Source organism: Megascapheus bottae, chromosome 2 (genome assembly GCF_031878675.1).
Source record: "Megascapheus bottae isolate mThoBot1 chromosome 2, mThoBot2.hap1, whole genome shotgun sequence".
In the NCBI taxonomy this organism is placed as follows: Eukaryota; Metazoa; Chordata; class Mammalia; order Rodentia; family Geomyidae; genus Megascapheus; species Megascapheus bottae.
In genome coordinates, this window is record NC_143510.1 from 64929007 (window position 1) to 64942707 (window position 13701).

Here is a 13701-nt window from a genome sequence, read left to right on the forward strand (position 1 = left end):
CTGGAAAATCTGAAAATGGGTTTGGAAATATGAGACTTAAAAGTCAGAAATCATAAATAGCATGTTAAGAAATTTGTTTCTATTGTAAGTTTGGTGTTACATTTTTTTTCTAAAAAAAGAGGGAAGAGGGCATAGTCTATTATATACTTAGAAAAATCATCATGGGACTTATAAAAAATAAATTTCAGAACAAAATAGAGGTTAGAACCTGAAAGGCACTGGAAATTATTAACATGGTAGATTGTATTTTAAAATAGCTCTAACAATAGATCCACTGTGGTGAATATGCCATAGAATCTGAAGAATGGTATCTGAAGAGTGGGGAAAATGATCACGTGATACTGAGCTGTGAAGCTTCAGAAAATTGGTGATAATGATTTCAGCAATAATATTAAGGACTACAAAGAAAAGGAGAAGTTGTATAGGGAAAGAATGTAATTAAAATTAGGGTAAGTGAAGAGGTCTGAATGTATTAGGATCTGAAAGGGTTTTTTTGCCATTTGTGGGTGCTATATTTTGTTTGGTACTCCCACATTTAAGTCATGTGAAAAGAAATTATGTAAGGGCAACGCAGTAATACTTTTGTCCTTTCTCTACTTATCTCCACTTTACTAATTAAGTCTTAGTCCTTGTCATAGTCACCGAAGTGTTGGTCCTTGTATGCAAACTGCAACACAGCTAAATTCTGAATCCATCAATAGACTAACTTAAAATCAGAGTAGATTCACTTCTCTCCTATCTCTTGAATGTATTTATGAGGTTTGGAAAGCATTAAGAGTCAGGATGCTTGAAGAAAATGTTACAAAACTTCCAACTAATAGAATAAAACTCAGTCCTTTCATGAGCAGATACTTAGATTTAAATTAACACAAATTATTTTTAATACATTTTCTGAATTGCTAATTGGAAAATTGCATTTACATGCAAGAATAAAAACAAGGATGGAAATACATGTGTGGCTCAAGTGGTACAGAACCATCTTTGAGCCAAAAAGCCAAGTAAGAGTGAGTTCAAGTCCCAGGATTGGCACCAAAAAAAAAAAATAGAAGAAAAAAAGACCATGTGATGGAGGATGGACCATATCTCCAAAGCATTTTCTTTTTTTTAATTTTTTTTATTGTCAGGGTACCGTATAGAGGGGCTACAATTACATTTGTAAGGTAGGGGTGCATTACTTCTTGAACACTGATACCCCTTCTCATGTTTGTCTGCAAGCATTTTTTAAGTAAAGCAGTCATCTGCAAGTTAGCTCCAACTGTGGAAGAGCCTTTATCTCTATTTTTGTTCCTTATCAAATGAAAATGTGTTCAACTTATATGTAGACACTTACTGCATGTGGAGTGCAATGCCCAAAACCTTTCCTGAATAGTCAACTACTAAGTCATTACTAAGCATCTCTGGACACACACACACACACACACACACACACACATATATATTCAGCGCCTGAGCACTGTCCTTGGATTTTTCCTCAAGGCTAGCATTATACTACTTGAGCCACAGCACGACTTCTGGCTTTTTTCTATGTATGTGGTACTGGGGAATCAAACCTCAGTCTTGGTGCATGCTAAGGAAGCACTCTACAAGTAGGCCAAACTCCCAGCTCTCTGGTAATATTTTTGAACATGTCTATGGCTCATAGAAAGATCCATCCACACATCACAGCCTTTTTAAACAAATGGGGAGAACTTTCAACATTTCACAAATGTTCAGTAGTATTTTTTTAATTTTTCTGATTGACTAACTTTCCACTATCTTGAATATGCTTTTGAAATTTACAAATGACTCTGTAATATCCTCCATCTCTGATAAGATATCAATGCAAATTTTGTCAGTAATAAAAACTATTGTTTTCACTTTTAAAGGATGCATTTGAATTATTGACTTTAAATTCAACAACACATACAAATGTTTGTCCACTAGCAAACATTCATACTGAAAAATGTCTTGAAGATCTGGCTACCAAGGATTAAGGTGTTTGTACCTGAGTGATTTTTCAAATCAAGTAATATTGAGTAATATTTTTTGTGGGAATTGGTTAAATCTCACAGGCTCAGTTTCATTATTTCTCCATCATTCAGTACAGATAAGCTTCCATTGAATTTCTAGTGCTTTTTATATAAAATGAAAACTTACAAGAATCTCCGTAAATCAATCCTACATTTGATAACAAGACACTTGCGAAACAGAGGATTTTTCTTCTCATGTATTACTTCATAATTTAAACATTAAAATGTAATCACTTCCTTTGGTTTTCTCTCAGTGGAGATAATATACCTCCGGTTTCTCTGTAGCAGTTTTTCAATAATCAAAGGACAGTAATTTTTGCTTCACATGTAAACTTAGTTAACAGTTTGGGGCATTCCTACAGGCAGCTAAGCAGTATGGAAATGGTCAAACGAGAATGAAAGAAAGAGGGCACGGAAGTAAAGGAAATGCTTTCTGGTTCTGCTTCCACGAGTATTATGGAACACATCCTGTACTCAAGAAACTGGGCTAGAAAATACCAACAAAGGGAAAAGACAAGCAGACTTGGTTCTTACTTCAAACAGAATGGTGTGATAACCGAAATCATTAAGGGATTGAGTAAGAAGATAGTGTTGGTTAATATTTTCTCTACAGATCTCAGTAGGTAGCCCAGGTTGGTCTGAAACTTGCTCTATTAGCTCAAGATGACCTCAAACTCATACCTCCACCTCCTGAGTGCTTGGATTATAGACATGCGTTACCATGCTCAATTCTAACCATCATATGTCAAACACATTAGCAATCTCACTGTATCTGCAGATGTAGTAAGAAAAACAAAATATTGACACTCGCTTTTGGAGGGGGAGATCAACCATGCGATTTTTTTCAAGGCAATCTGCAAAATCTCATTTGATTTGATTCATTTTAAAGCAGTAGTCAGTCTTTCCAAAATCATTTATCCACAGGTAAGTAATTGATATAATTACATACATAATAAAGTTTCTCAAAGCAGACTCTTAGAAAACACTTTCAGTGGAATAGTCATTGCAAAATACAATTCAAGTAACAAAATTCCATTTGCTTTGAATATTCTACACTTCTCATTCAAACTAGAGTTTTCCCCAGTTTCTCTGATTAACTAAATTATTATTATGAGTACAAACACAAAAAGAATGGCACTTAGTAAGCTCGATATAACCACAGTTAGATGACTTTCCAAAAAATAGAAATATTTTTCTATTTGTATTCTTAAATGTTACCATGCCTAAGTCATTAAGTCAAGATAGTATTGATTCTAATGACACAGGGTTGCGAATTCTTATTGCCTTTAAAATTCCTACTCACTATTACAAAGCAAATGGTAGTAAACTCAGAAAAAAGCAGATGGAGAATGGCTGAATTCATTAGGCAGCATTCCAGGTGTTTGTTTCTGGCAAAATGTAAGAAAGAATAATGTTCCAAATACCTAACCATTATGCTTTTGCAGCTGCGTGTAAATGTGATAATGATGGCAATTAAATTAATATGTCCCTCTTTGCTATAGGGCAGGCCTGTGTTATTTCAATCATCCATTTAAATATTTCCTATAGGAAGACTGAGTGTACAGCTTTGTTCATATTAACGCTGCTCTCATGTACTTTCTAGAGAAAATAAAATAAATGAACAAGGAAATATTCAAATTTCAGTTTTGAAAATAAATATTTTTTTCTATTTTTCTAAGTATCTATTAGTTGTACAAATGGGTTTCTTCATGGTGTGAACTCAAATAATTTTTACTACAAGGAGGGATTAAAAAGTAGAATATGATATTGGTTAAATGGTAATGGTCCTATAATTTCAGATCTTCAGATGAAAAATTATTTGCTGAAAAGAAAACAGAAAATGGAGGAACATCTTATATGGATGCTGTGATAAATGGATATGTGAATATACTCCATACATTACACAATCGATTATTATGAAAATAGGTATGATCATGTCTTCTCACTAATGACCTATATTAACTCTTCACTTGACAGTCTCACTTCCAATAATGTATATAAAACCTTACATGCTTCCTGAACAGGACCATATTCTAGTGTAACGCAATTTCTTTATTTGACAAGTTGATATTCTTCTGGAAGAACTATGAATCTTTCATTAGATGTGTCCAAGTACATTTTTTTAATTGCTGGGGGAAAAATATCCCTCTAGTTTAAAATTTCATTTTAAGCCCTCAGTACCATGTCTCTCATCTTACTTTTTTTCATCTACTCTTTCTTGCTGGAATACACTCTACCTTTCTCCACACTATCATTTTTGTAGCCTATGATACAGCCCAAGTTTCTCATTCTTCACAAATGTACCTTGTCCTTTCCTCTACCCGCTCCCACCAAAGTACTTTCACCCCTCCCACAACATTATCTGATTACTTCTCCTTTAAGCCTTTCTTTCTTTCTTTCTTTCTCCCCCAATACTCCTTTCAAACCCTTCTGCTTCCATATTTTTTAACACTTGGCCACTGCCAAGGCCACCATTTACTAAATCCAATGGAAATATACCCACTGTTTCTTCTCTTTTCTTTGACTCTCAGAGGAGAGAGTCTCACTCTGCTCTTTCTTGCTGCATTGACCAGTTCCCGGCTTCCCTTTTGATATTTATGCTCTATTTTATTAGTATATATTGTTGGACAAAGGGGTTTCATTGTGGTATTTCCATATATGAATACAAAGTATCCTGATCAAATTCACTCTAGTACTCCTATCCTCCCTCTCCCTTTCTTGAAGCAATTTCAAAAGAGTTTGTTGTTATATTTTCCATACATGAATATAGAGTACATTAATTATATTCTCCCTCTCTAAAGTCTCCTTTTGCTCTTCCTTCCATCCTCAAGCAAAACCTGTTTTACATTAGTATTATTCATTTTTAAGAACTAGATTATACATAGGAAGAGAGAGAACATTTATCATTGGACTTTATCAGTCTAGTTTATTACATTTAACATGATCATTTCTAGTTCTACCCATTTTCATGTGAATGATAAAATTTCAGTCTTCATGACTGAATAAAATTCCATTGGGTATACCATGTTATATTTAGCTATTGGTTAACAGACATTTAGACTGATTCTACATTCTAGTTATTGTGAATAGTACTATAATAAACATGGATATGCAACTATCTCAACTACATGTTGACTTATAGTCCTTTAGGTAGAAGCCCAGAGATGGCATAATAGGAGAGTATGGTAGATCTATCTTAAGTGTATATAAGGAAACTTCAAGTAACAAAAAACAGCATGGAATTGCCACTGAAAACAGATAAGTGCGTCAATGGAATAGAAGAAATGATGCAGAAATAAGCCCACATGGTGATACTTATCTGGCCTTTGCCAGAGGCAGCAGAAACCTACACTGGAGAAAATATATTCTCTTCAACAAATGGTGTTGAAAAAAACTGTATATCTACATGTAGAAAACTGAAAGTAAGCCCTTATCTCACTCAGTACAAAATCAACTTCAAATGAATCAAAGATCTTAAGAAACTTTGAAGACCAGAAACTTTGAAACAATTAGAGAAACCTAGGGAGAAAATAGTTAAATATACATTCATAGGCAACAATTTTACTTTATAATAGAAATATTTTGCTTTATAAATACCATGTTCTCATGGACACCTTTTGAAATCTCCATCTACTCTACACACCTGGAAATTTTAATAGAATACACTGGTTTTAATGTATGTGTTTGTGGATAGTGTGTATAAATGTATATAATTTTTACATCTTCATCTGGGTTTAGCTGCTGTAACAAATTCTTCTTCAGACCAAGGCAAACATAGACAGTTTTTATGAAAATATAGTAGATAAAAGGAGTGATGACATAATTACATCCATTAGTAATCACAGGGGATAGTTAATATTTTGCCCTAAGGTACAACGTCTATATGGATCTTAATGATGAAACATTTCTGCACATGTCATTTGTCCTTAAGAATGAAGAAAGTATTATAGTCAATATGACCTTCAAGACAAAACATAGCTATATAAATATGACATAAAGTCATTACTCCATTTCCATTTCTATTAGCAAATATTCTACATTCTTCAGCCTTGGCAAGAACAGAGAAATAAAACTTTTGACTTGATTTTGAGATACAAAACTGTGCCTGCTAGCAGTGCCCATTTATTTTAATAGGTACCAAAAAATGAAAACTACACAATCGAGTTCATTTCCTAGAGAGAAAAATCTAATTCATCAAGATTATGAACACTGATGAAAACCCACTACAGAAATGTAGTGGCTACTTGGAATGAGCTGTCATTAATCAGTAGTCACCTTGCTGAGCCCTTGTATAACTTGATTTATTGACATCCACATAACCAGAGTCCTGCTAACTCTATGTTCTAAAACAATGCTTATTTTAGAGGATTGTATGCCTGGAGGGATTCTCAACACCAAATAATAGCATCTATCTATCTATCTATCTATCTATCTATCTATCTATCTATCTATCTATCTATCAGCTTTTGCTAGATCATTTATATTTTAAGGTAGAAAAAATCCAGTAGAGACACAGTCATTTGCTTATGTTGTACCCACAAAACAATCAACCCTGAATTGGTCTTTCTCTCTATATCACTGATCCTGAAATATCTTTTTATACATGTGTGTGACACTACAATTGCATTTCAAGAAAACTATAACAACATAAGTATGCCTAAAGTTACAAAATATTTTTCTAAGTGACCTGTTTCAGAATCATGTAAATGCTTTAAAACTTATTTTTTAATCTAGTTTTTTTTTAAAACCCAGAAAATCAATTGCATATAAGCAAAGGTCTACATTTTAAGTCACTCCAAGTGATCCCTAAGGACATAAAAGTATGAGAACATTATGAGCGCTTACTGTTTTCACTTTGAAAAGGAAATCAGAATGAGTTCAAAAGTTAAAAACAAATGTGTCTTTCATTTTTAAAAATACTGCACTAGGGGCCGGGAGTTTGGCATAGTGGTAGAGTAGTTGCCTAGCATGCATGAAGACCCGGGTTCGATTCCTCGGTACCACATACATAGAAAAAAGCCGGAAGTGGTGCTGAGGCTCAAGTGGTAGAGAAAAGTCCAAGGATAGTGCTCAGCCACTGTACGCAAGCCCAGGACTGGCAAAAAAAAAAAATACTGCACCAATTACAGAAAGCTCAACACATCCCAGGCTACTCACCTGAAACAACCAACACATCCTAGAATGAAGTCCTGGACATTGAGGGACCTAATACATTACATTATCTGCTCTTTTTAGAGCTGAATAACTGACTCACTGCATTTTATTGGGCTGCACAACAGAGCATTCATTTCAAACACCCAACTTGGACCAGATATAATAACAAGGCCATGCCTTAGAAGGAATTGAAAAAGAATAAAACATGAGCCATTTTTTCTTCCTCAAATAAAGCTGTGATTTATGCTTACAGATAAACCAGTAACACTGTGAATGATGCTTGCTGCTTTGAAATCCTATAGCAAGTAAAGCACAATTTGTCAACTAGAAGGAAGAATGCAAAATTTTCTTTAAAAGTGAAATGATAGTTGAGGGTAATTTTTTTAATGTGTGAACATTTGTTATGCTTATTTGTTCAATTCTCACTGCTATTCTTTATCCAAAAATATTCTTACTCAACCCTTCTCTTTCTCTCTATGCATTTCTGTTGGTAGCCATTTAAGTTCTGTTGCTGTATTGACCAGATATCTTAGCTATAAAAATTCTGGCAACAACTCTGGAAAGCAGTGTGGAGGTTTCTTAAAGAATTGAAAATTGACCTTCCCTATGATCCCGCCATACCACTTCTGGGCATCTACCCCGAACATCATGACTCAAGATATGATAAGGACACCTGCTCAGCTATGTTTATCTCTGCACTATTCACAATACCCAGGCGATGGAAACAATCCAGATGCCCTACCACAGATGAATGGATACAGAAAATGTGATATATATATATATATATTATATACACAATGAAATTCTACATAGCCAACAGACAAGATAAAATAATGGCATTCACAGGGAAGTGGATGAATCTAGAGCAAATCATGTTGAGTGAGACAAGTCTAGACCAAAGGAACAAAAGACACATGATATCCTTAATATGTGGCTATTAAAACCAAACAATACAAGAGAGAGGACCCAATATTTGCATACCCAAAGCTATGGACATGGTAAGTGAAATATAAACACAACTACATAGACATAAAAGCCTATGACTCTATAGACATGTTTTATTACATAAATTAATGTGTATCTATAATATACAAACCCTTAGCCTAATTTTGATTATGTTCTAAAAACTAAGTGCCAGTGATTGTATATAGAGATTCCCTTCTTGAATACTTGTTTGTTAAACATGTCATTTGAAATATGATGTAAAAATCAATGTTAATAAATTCTTTAATAAAAAAATCTGGCAACATGATTGAGATATCATATCTGAAGACTTTTGTAAATTTCTATAGAAACTTGTAGCATGATTATTAGACATTTTTACCCTGTTAAATCAGCTGGAGGGATTAATTAAATATCACAATGAGAAAAAATAAACCTAAACCTGTGTTTGAGACATGGATTCAAGACATACAAAACTGACACAAAAGTATCTTTCTGAAATGATGGTCAGGGTTAACAGTGGTCATATGACCTATTGCTCACAACAAACTATTTTCAAATTTGGGACTTCGAATATAGAAGTCCTGTTAATTCAGAATTCTACAAATTGGTGTTCGTTTGATTAAAGGGTTTTCTGAATGTTCTCCCTCCAGTGGGCTTGAATGACCCTCAGTGGTTTCATTGTCCTGAGTGATGCATACCTGTCCTGTTGCTCTGGCTTTTCTAGTTTACCCTTGGATTCTCCAGCAAGATTCATGAGGGGAATACATAATATATACACCACAGCTCACACCCTTTTATGGACATCTAATAGAGAAACATTATGAGCTATAGAAATTGGGTGACACAAGTACTGTGGATGCCTATACTCAAATCCAGGTCAGTTGAGTGCATAATCTGTAAGTGTAGGTGTTATGCAAAACTCTGCAAAGAAAGGAGAAAAGGATGGAGGGAGGAAGAGAGAGTGAGGGAAGTACAGAAAGAAGAGAAGGGAGAGAGAGAGGGAGAAGAAAGAAGGGAGGAAGGAAGGAGGAAAGAAGGAAAGAAGGAAGGTGTGGCTTTATAAGGCACTCATTTACCCTCTTTTATATAGAGGCAGACCAAGTTTAAACAACTTGATTCATAGATCTGGGAATGTAGCTCAGTGAAGCAGTACCATATAAAATGCTCAATGGTAAAGCACTCAGAATAAAGAACTAGCATGTCATCAGAAAGAATGGCACCACCCCATTTGTAAGGAAATGGAAAGACCTGGGGAAAAAATATCAAGTGAAGTAAGCCAGTCCCAAAGGAACATAGGGTCAATGGTTTCCCTCATTTGTAACAATTAGTACACATCTATGACTCTCCTAGCAAAGGATTGCAATAGCGCAAAACCTAGCTACATAAGGCCATATAGGATGAGACTAAAGGAAAGGATCTCTAGGATGTGGAAACAAGAGCTTTATCTTGTGTGATTGTCGCTCTTAATGTACTATGCTATTTCTCTTCTTATAGTCTACATGAGAGTAAGTTGGGGATTGGGTAGGAGCCTTAGCTCTCCAAGTGCTACCTGCTCTTGCCCCATGGCAGAGTGGCTCGATTCAGAAAATGTCTGATCCCCCATTGCCCCCAAACACCATCCGAGAAGTCTCCTAGTGACACTGCTGACACTTGGCTCTGGTGTCATAAGCTGCCTTGCCTACATTAAAAGGAAGGGCACATAAGCATCACATCTTGAGCAGTAAAGTGTTAAGTGTTGAAGTGCTGTAAAAGTAATTAGACCCTGGCACTGTTGTTACTTTAAAAGTTTGTATACATTCATCTCTATTAGTAACTTCAGGCCCATTTCTAATTGGCAAATCTGAGAGACTCTGCATTGCCCAGAGGAAACACATCAGTAAGTAGCTTCATGATGAGTCAGCCGATAGGTCTATGAAAATGATGCTGATGTCAAAATACTGTCATCCTGAAAGTTAGGAGATGGAAGACTAATTCCAGAAGATTCACGCAACTTGTTACCCTATAAAAGTCTCTCTAAGCTTCGGTGCTCTCATCTCAAATTCTCTTTACTGTGGTTAAGGACTTGGTCTCAGCGATCTCAAAAACTTCAGATGTTTACTAAGGTAACGTGTTACCTACCTGTTCTTGCGCATTCTTTTCCCGTACCTGGCAATCTAGTGTCCATCCAGATACAGAACCCTTCTGCCTGTGAAAACATACTTCTGTGAACCAACACTGATGCTGCTGTGGTCTCCCTCAGAGGACAGCCTGCCTTCTAGTATTGCCACCAAGGTTACCTCTGTCCTTCAGTGACCACAACTGACTTTGCAAGGTAGAAACGAAGGTTGCTGATTGATCTGATTGTGATGCTAACCACCCACCCCTTCTGAAATTTGACTTGTTATAGAGCTAGCTTCAGACTCCAGCTCTAAGTTTTTGTTCCTAAATGAACAATCCTGCCCTTGAACATGAGTTCTCCTTGACCTTCCCCTAACCAAGAATAGGCGAAGAAATCCCTGATTTTCTGACCTGGCACTCCACACTGCCATCTGGTCCTTGGTTCTCATGTTTGTGGTTCATGTATTTCTCTTTTCAGAACTGCCTATGGCCAATGCACCCACTAACTCATTGTTTCACCTTGACTGTTGCCTCTGTCCACAAAATCGGTAGCATCATCTTTCCACGAAGCCATCTGGACATCAACTTGAAAACTTCTAATTATGTATGGTATGTTTTGATGGGAGTCCTAATCAGACATGTAAAGCTAATTTAAGTGTCAGCAATAGTTTTGCTAATGTGTGTGTAGAAATACTCCATCTGACAAAAAAAATGACATGCAGAAGGCAAAGAATTCTTTTGTGGGAGTAAAGACAACCTCGGGAAACACTGCAATCATAGTTAATATCTATTTTATGCGACTGACATTGCACTAATAATTTTAATAGTTTCAGTTGTCACTGACAGAAGGAAAAAAGCAGAATATAAGTTTTATTTCACAAAAATAGAATCTCTCATCTCTTTTGCTGTCCCTTGGTTATCTCATATTGTTACAGTATTTCACTTTGTTATCTGATATATTGGATAAATGCATATTTGGTTATTTGAAATTGGATAGGGAAGGGAGGAAATCAAGATGAGGGGTGAGGATGGAGGGAAGGGAAATGGGGACCAAGACACGAGAAAGGGTATCAATGTATGTGAAACAATGCACCTTCTAATGGGTGAATATAATGTAACCCTTCTATTAATTACAACAAAAAATATATGAAAAAAATAGAATCATCAAATGTATCACATCAAATGTTTTACATGAGTATTAGCCATTATTTACATTTAAAAGTGATCATCTGGGGGCCGGGAGTTTGGCCTAGTGGTAGAGTGCTTGCCTAGCATGCATGAAGAACCAGGTTTGATTCCTCGGTACCACATACATAGAAAAAAGCCAGAAGTAGAGCTGAGGCTCAGGTGGTAGAGCTCTAGACTTGAGAAAGTCCAAGGACAGTGCTCAGGCCCTGAGCTTAAGCCCAGGACTGGCAGGAAAAAAAAGTGATCATCTAACATAAGGTCATATAGGATGAGGCTAAATGAAAGGACCTCCACGATATAGATACAAGAGCCATATAATGAGTGATTGTTGTTCTTAATGTACTATGTTATTTCTCATCTCTTTTGTTGTCCCTTGATTATCCCATATTGTTACATTATTTCACCTTGTTATTTGATATACTGTATATATGTTTATTTGTTTATTTATTTGAAATAAGATAGGGAAGGGTGAAAACAAGATGAGGGAAGGGGATGGGGGAGGGAAATGGGGACAAAAACATGAGAGGGGGTAGCAATGATTGTTAAGTAATACACCTTCTATCTGGTGAATATAATAGAACCCTTTTATTAACTACATTAAAAATGTATCTAAATAAAAAAATGATCATCTGTTCCTATTTAATTAATAGGGCCAAGTATTCACAAAACGTTGAATACTCTGAAATACATTAATTGTAAGGCATGGATATTATCCTTACCTTTCAAATACCACACACAGGCTCATCATACATTACCATCATGTGACATGGCTGGCAGTAAATAGAATTCACTGAAAGAATGTGAATTTATAGAGCATTATCTCACCAGCCCATTATTATTTTATTCATTCATTTATTAAAAGTTCGCTAGAGAGCTAAATTAAGGCTACCGGAAATGCAAAATATGTTTGTACAGCACATCAAGTATACATTCCAAACACCATTCATGATTTTAACTTGCCCTTGCATACATAGTATATATAAACTTTATGAATACTTCTAAAACTTTAATTATATTTAGTTTTAGACCCTCACAAGTGCTAAACTTGTCACTTGTGACCGGTCTTCTCATCTTAACATAGACACTGTACCAGTAAGCAGAAAGCAGAAATTCTGTCTATAAACCAAACAGGACAAAGTACTTCTCAACAATCCCATTAAGCATGGAGTAATGTGGGCAGGAAAGCTAAGGAAAAGACTGTTCATCACAGGAGTCAGTTACATAATCCACAACAAATTCATTGACAATTTTTGACGTCATCAAATTTTCTGTGCACTTTTTTGGATAAAATATCCAACTGTTGTGCCAAGATTGTCCTATGTTTTGGGAATGACCCCCTCCCCCCTTGCTCAGGGCCCATGTACTTGAATCCCAGGTGGCAACAGTTTGATGCTCAGTGGTTAGACACATGAGCTCTGATTAATCTTAAAGCAACCAGTAGTTTGAGTTACCAAATAGCCAATTAGGTGATTTTAACTATGGAATTCCCCTATAAAAGCGGTGTAAAATCCTTGTTCAGGACCTCTTAGCATTGCCGGCTACGGGTACGCGGAGGTCCAAGTCTAGACTCGTAATAAATGACCCTTGCTTTTTAGCTTTGACTGTGGCCTCTGGTGGTCTTTTCAGGGTTCTAGGAATTCGAGTACAACACAACCAGAAGGATAAAGCCTTAACAACAGTGTGCATTAGCTATGAAACCAGGGTCTAGCTTGGTGCTTTGTCTGCCTGCCTGCCTGCCTGCCTGCCTCATGCTTCTCCAGCTCAAGATACAGGGAATGCTCCTATTTTTTGTTGCTAATAACTAAGTTCTTTCTTAAGAAATATGTATTTGGGGGCCTGGGAGTTTGGCCTAGTGGTTAAAGTGCTTGCCTAGCATGCATGAAGACCTGGGTTCGATTCCTCGGTACCACATACATAGAAAAAAGCCAGAAGTGGTGCTGAGGCTCAAGTGGTAGAGCTCTAGCCTTGAGAAAGTCCAAGGACAGTGCTCAGGCCCTGAGCTCAAGCCCAAGACCGGCAAAAAAAAAAAAAAAGAAATATGTATTTGGGGAGGGGAGAAATGGTATCAATGTTTGTGAAGTAATGCACCTTCTATCTGGTGAATATAATGTAACCCTTCTATTAATTTACAATAAAAATATATGAAAAAAGAAATATGTATTTAAACTCATTTATGGATGACATGCAAATATTTCTCATTTTTTTGTGGGTCATGGAGCGTGAACTCTGGGCCTGGGTGCTCTTCAGCTCAAGGCTACCACCCTATCCTTGAGCCAAGTCCCACTTCCCGTTTTCTAGAGGTTAGTTG

At 36.1% G+C, this 13701-nt stretch overlaps 1 protein-coding gene across 6 annotated transcripts in view; it reads right to left on the reverse strand.

The window, feature by feature from the left end:
- Positions 1 to 13701, reverse strand: part of Kcnc2 (potassium voltage-gated channel subfamily C member 2) — a 145589-nt gene that overhangs the window by 77042 nt on the left and 54846 nt on the right. The window lies entirely within an intron of this gene.